Genomic DNA, 6234 nt, shown 5'->3' with positions numbered 1-6234 from the left:
TACCTACACGTCATCAACACATGACTGTAATTTATTTATTTATTTTTTACAACACGTTAAAAGTGATGTCAGACAAATATACGCACAAAAGAAAAATAATATGTATCAAAATTTACAATAATATTTTGTGTGTTTTTACCTTCTTGTTTTAGTAGTTTGTAAAATAAAGGAATAATAAAAAATATAAATATAAAATATGTAGTTTATAAAATCCATTAAAGACACGATAATATTCAATATCCACCCCACACCTTTAAAATGAGAGTTTTTATTTATCTATTGCAATATTGTCTTATGTTAAAATAAGAGTAATGTCAGGCAAGAAAATAACATAACAAATTTTAGGAAACGATTTGTTTGTTTTTTTAATAATTGGTAACATAAAATAAGTGTATATACATAATAAAATAATAATGAGTAATATAATATAAAATATATAGTTTACTTGTATAATCCATAATGGCCCCAATATTACTCAGTCAATATCCATCTTTAACTCCTCAGAATATTTATTTATTTATTTATTTATTTATTCATTAATCGGTTAATTAATTTATTACAGCATGTGTTAAAATAATGATGTGATGCGAGGCAAATATTAGTTAAGACAATGACTTAGATTAAATTTTACAAAAATATTTTGTGTTTGTTAACCTTCTTTTTCATGACTGTAATATATACGTATATATAATTATATTAATTAAATATATTAAATATAATTTATGTAGATTACTTATATACTCCATAATATTTTTTTTATGACAACACGTTAAAATAAAAGTGATGCCAGGCAAATATACTCACATATATACTCAAAAAATAAATGCATTTTTCAAAAACATATGTTTACCTTTTTATTTTTGGTAATTGGAAATATACCTGTTATCCAACCTAAAACCCCTCAAATGAGGGTGCTTTTACTTATTTATTTAATTCATTATAACACACATTTGAAATAAAGATGTGATGCCAGGCAAAAATAAACACACACATATAATAAATAAATAACATGTTGTTGGGGTGGATGTTTTAAACAGTTACCTCTGTTTGCCATGTGGAGGAGCCAACGTTCAACCACTAAGACAGTTACTCCCTCCTGAACTCTGGTTATGTGCTGGATTTAGATTTAGGCCTTTGAGACAAAGTTTTATACATATATATATATATATATATATATGTATATATATATATATATATATATATGTACACTTTATTAATCCCCCTGAGGGGAAATTCAATTTTTCACTCTTTTTTTTTGTCATTAACACACAGGTCCGAAAGACAGACATGGACAAACAGGACCTACACATGCACAAAGTGGAGAGATGTCAGAGTGAGGAGGCTGCCATGGTCAGGTGCCCCGAGCAGTTGGGCGGTTCGGTGCCTTGCTCAACGGCACCTCAGCAGTGCCCAGGAGGTGAACTGGCACCTCTCCAGCCACCAGTCCACGCTCCGGTCCGGACGGGGACTTGAACAGGGACCCTCCGGTTCCCAACCCAAGTCCCTATGGACTGAGCTACTGCTTGAGTATTTAATTCAGCTGTCTTAAATCATCACTTTGTTTTTGTTTTTTACAGTGCAAAACATAATAAAGTAGCATAATGAACTAGCTCTGTCTCTCTGACAGCTTGTTCCAGCTCTTCATTAAAGCTGTCTGATGACTCCATCTTTCAAATAAAAAATATTCTAGATGTCTTGTGCATTATTTTATACACATTTCTCAATTGTTTAACCAGACATGTTTGGTAACTTTGAAGTCTCCACCAGAAATTAAAATAAAGTGGGGCGTCGGTGGCTTAGTGGATAGAGCAGGCACCCCATGTACAAGGCTGTTGCCACAAGGGGCCCGGGCTCGAGTCCAGCCTNCAATCCTATTCATTAAAGGCAAAATGCCCCAAAACATATCTTTAAAAACAAAAAGAAAAGAAAAGAAATTAAAATAAAGTTCTGTGGCACTGGATCATGCTGAGTTTGTATAATGACTAATCTATTGCTGCTTGGTAACGAGTTATTTTTGGCTTTGTCTGAATATTTTTAAACTATTTTCCTCAAACTTCTGCAAAGCCTAACTCTGAGTAAAGTTAACATTACAACACAAGTTCTTCCTGTAGATATTCAGAGCCTCCTGTGAATCCATGTCCTGGCTGCAGACCTCAGTATGTGGCTCTGCTTGGTGTCAGACTGGAGGTGACTGGGAGCTGTCCTGGGCGCTATTATGGCTCTGAAGGAAATCACTGAGGCAGAAAGTTGGTGGCGGAGGAAGGAAGCGCTGATCTGTCAAAATACAAGTTAGAGTTAATATGAAAGTGAAATGTTCAGTTTTGGACGTGATGATATTGAGTCTTACCTGAGTGAAGGAGTGACAGCAGAGGGTTGTTGGGGCGGAGAGGTTTTTACGATGGGAGGGAACCTTCTGGGGGGCAGAGGCCTCCGGAGAAGACGTCTTACCTGAGTGAAGGAGTGACAGCAGAGGGTTGTTGGGGCGGAGGCGTGGCGGTTTACAGGGAAACGCCTCAGTGATTTTGTCCGTCAGCAGGGTGGAGGTGTTGGGCTGCAGAGGGGTGGGCGGGGCCGCCCTGGGGGCGGGGGTGTCAGCTCCCTGCCTGCTGGATCCCCTCGGACCTGCATCACCCTGATCCAGGAGCAGTGACTGCACGGCTGCACCTGCTGAGGGGAGGAGTGGAGGTCGGCTCAGCTTGTTGCTCTCCGTGGACACAGCAAACCCCTCAGACTAAATAACATCTGTTTGTAAAGAAACCTGAAGGAGCATTGGGACATACAGAGGAGTCCTCTCACACATCTGACATCTGTGGCAGCAGATTAATAACGTTTCAACAACAGTGTATCTTCAGTTTAAATCGTCTGTCTGCAGAATGTGGAAGTAAAGAAAGTGATGGAGGAGGAGCAGCTTCAGCTCATTAAACCTCAGTCCTCCTCCTGAGTTGGGCCACTGACTGTAACTTCCTCTTTTCTTCACTTCCAGCAAACGTTTTATGAAATAATTACAACACCGTTCATTGTTGATTTTCCTTCTCTGCTGCTGATGTGACGTCCTCATCATGTGCTAACCACTGACTCATCAGTGTGTTTTAGTGTCAGTGTCTGACTGCACTGTGATTCATTTAAACTGAGCTTGAGACAGCATATTTTCAGACTCACTGCTGCATTTTTAAAGAGAATAATTCGACATTTCTGGAAATATTTGCCCTCTTGCAGAGTCAGATGTTCAGCTGGTTAGCTTAGCTTAGCATAAAGACTGGAAACAGGGAAACAGCCAGTCTGGCTCAGTCCAGAGGGAACAAAATCCATCTTCCAGCTCCTTCAAAGTTAACTTACCAACATGTTTTATCTTATTTATTGAATCCAAATAAGTATAAAACATGTTGCTGTGTTTTGTGAGGTGATGTGCTGAACTATTTCTTAGCCTGTTGCAGTGATTCTCTGGAGTCTTGTTGTCACTGTGAGGTTTTTACATGTGTGTGGATCACTCTCACGAGATATAACACATTATTTAGTGAGCCTGACAGGGCCAGGCAGGCAGATTTCAGCTTCATCAAGTGAGGAGTTGCTGCTTTTCTGTCTTATGTGGTAATAACTGCAGCCCATGTGTCAGAGAAAGCAATGTTGGCAATGTATGTTTCTGTAAACCATGTTACATTTGCACGTTTCCTTCATCTTATAGCAACATCTTTTAAGTGATGTAGTATTCATTCTTCAGGTCAGTTTCTTCACTCTGTGGCTTTAAGATCTGCATCATATCTGACATTCATTCTGTGTTTATAATTATTTATTTTAAGCTATTTTTCCTCTTTTCCTCTTGTAAATGTTTCATTAAAAGCATATTTTTTTTCATTTCTCTCTGTCTTCTCCTCTGGTTTCTTAAATTACAGGTTTGTAACTACATCAATCTGATGACTCTGTCTGTCTGCGTTTTCATCTTGTAGCAAAGAGCTGACCATCTTAACCAGATTTTGTTTTCTATTTGAAGACTTATGACTTGATGGACACATAATCATCGTCCATTTAGCCAAAATAATTGAGGCAATATTGTGGTGTCAAAGGAATTCAAAGGCAAATGAACGTGCAGTAACATACTGTCTGTCAAATCTGCTCAGTGACTGATCAAAGTCTCTGCAGCCTGACGTGTCTGTGAGACCCAAACTCCAAGAAAAGATGTGAGCAATTTACTTATTTTACTATTTGGCAGCAGAAATATCAAACAAACGATGCATCTTTGCTGAGGACAGTTGTGAATCCCCACAGACATATGTTTGTGTCAATCTGTAATGATGAGAAGTGAGTGTACCTGACACTGTGGGAGCAGGAGAGGTTTTTACGATGGGAGGGAACCTTCTGGGGGGCAGAGGCCTCCGGAGAAGACAGATGTGGTCAGACGACATGATGAGACTGTGTCTGATTCCGCTGAAGGTCAAAAACGTTTAGGTGTTTCTGTGCAGCAGATGACAGGATGTACACATACAGCAGGGTTCTTTAATGACAGGTATTTATTCTTATGAGGAGCACTGGTTGTTCAGGTAAATCTGAGGGGTTTTTATTTGGACCTTGAATTGTTTTAAATGTACTCTGTGTGCTTATCATGTGTTTTCTTTAACACCACACCTGTCAGATGAAGTAGTGGGGTAAAAAGTACAATATTTCCCTATTTCTGATAAGAAATGCACGCACTCAGGATGGTTTCAAAACTACAGCTAGGTTAACACGTCATATATATATTTCAATTAATGGCTAATGCTAGTTTAAGATCAACGAAAATTAATTTAAAGACGATAATAATAAAAAAAAATCTAACTGCAAAGACTTTGACTTTCAGTTTCCGGTTCAACAGACACCTTGGAAACGGTCATTAACCAGAGTTAGTTAGCTCTATCACTCATTAAAACTACAGCTGAACTAAATACGACTTGATATTTTAATAACTAATGAGTAATGCGAGTTTAAAACCGAGTAACAAAAGACGACAATTATAAAAAAAAATCTAACTGCTGAGACCTTTACTTCCGGTTTCTGGTTCAACAGACACCTTAGCAACGGTGATTAACTAGTTAGTTAGTTAGCTAGTTAGCCGTATATATGACTCATCAAAATAACAGCAAATGCCAATGATTAATGGCTAATACTAGTTTGATTTCAACTATAATTATTTTAAAAAGGTCATAATATTGTAATACCGAACTACAGAGCCTTCACTTTTCAGTTTCTAAATTAATAGACCCCTTAGCAACGGCCATTAACTAACTTAGTTAATATGTTAGCTCTATGACTCATCAAAACTACAATTAAGCTAATACGATTTACATTTTATTAATTAGTGGCTAATGTTGGTTTAAATCAACACGAATTAATTGTAAAAGAAAATAATAATATAATATCTTACTGCGGAGACTCTTCAGTTTCCGGTACCGCAGATTCCTTAGCAACGGTCATAGCAACCAAAACTCTCATTCACTCATTCATCTCTTTTCTCTGAGTGTGTGTGTGTGTGTGTGTGTGTGTGTGTGTGTGTGTGTGTGTTCCTCTCACCTGTGACGGACAGAAATCCGACCAATCAGCTCAGCTCAACCTCCACACCTGCTCCTGATTGGCTCAAAAAATCCTCAGGTGAACGTAACGTTACTGTTAGCTTGTTAGCTAGCATCTGCTCCGGAGCACCACAAACACAACAAACAAGATGGAGCTGTCCAAACGGGTCATTTACCGGGAAAAAGCGGGCAGAAGATCATGTTACCGACACTTTAAGGAGTTTTTGGATTCATTCGGGACATAAACAGAGACCCACAGACCGGAAGTTTGACCAGGTAAGATGTAGTTTAATGCTTTCACCTGGTTTCATGTAGCTGGATGAGACAGGCTGCAGGGTTTATGTCACACATCGCTAGAAGTGAGTGACTGGTACCTCTGTGTGGCCTAAAGTAAGTGGACACCCCCTCTCCACACACCTCACTGTGTTTACGGGCTGTTTAGTTCCCTTTGTTCATAAATTAATTCCACTAATATTAGTATCCTGCCCCACGACAGACAGGTGCATGTCTTAGGTGTCTAAAACATGCACCTGTCTGTCTTCCTCTCTGTTTTTGTCTCCTTCATCTGTCTGTCCCTCCAGTGTGTCTCTCTTCACCCATCTGCCTTTCTTACTAACTTACCTGTCTGTCCCTGGACTACCTGTTAACTTACCTGTCTGTCCCTGGACTACCTGTTAACTTACCTGTCTGTCCC

Source organism: Epinephelus moara, chromosome 7 (genome assembly GCF_006386435.1).
Source record: "Epinephelus moara isolate mb chromosome 7, YSFRI_EMoa_1.0, whole genome shotgun sequence".
Lineage (NCBI taxonomy): Eukaryota > Metazoa > Chordata > Actinopteri > Perciformes > Serranidae > Epinephelus > Epinephelus moara.
This window is presented reverse-complemented; position numbering follows the sequence as displayed.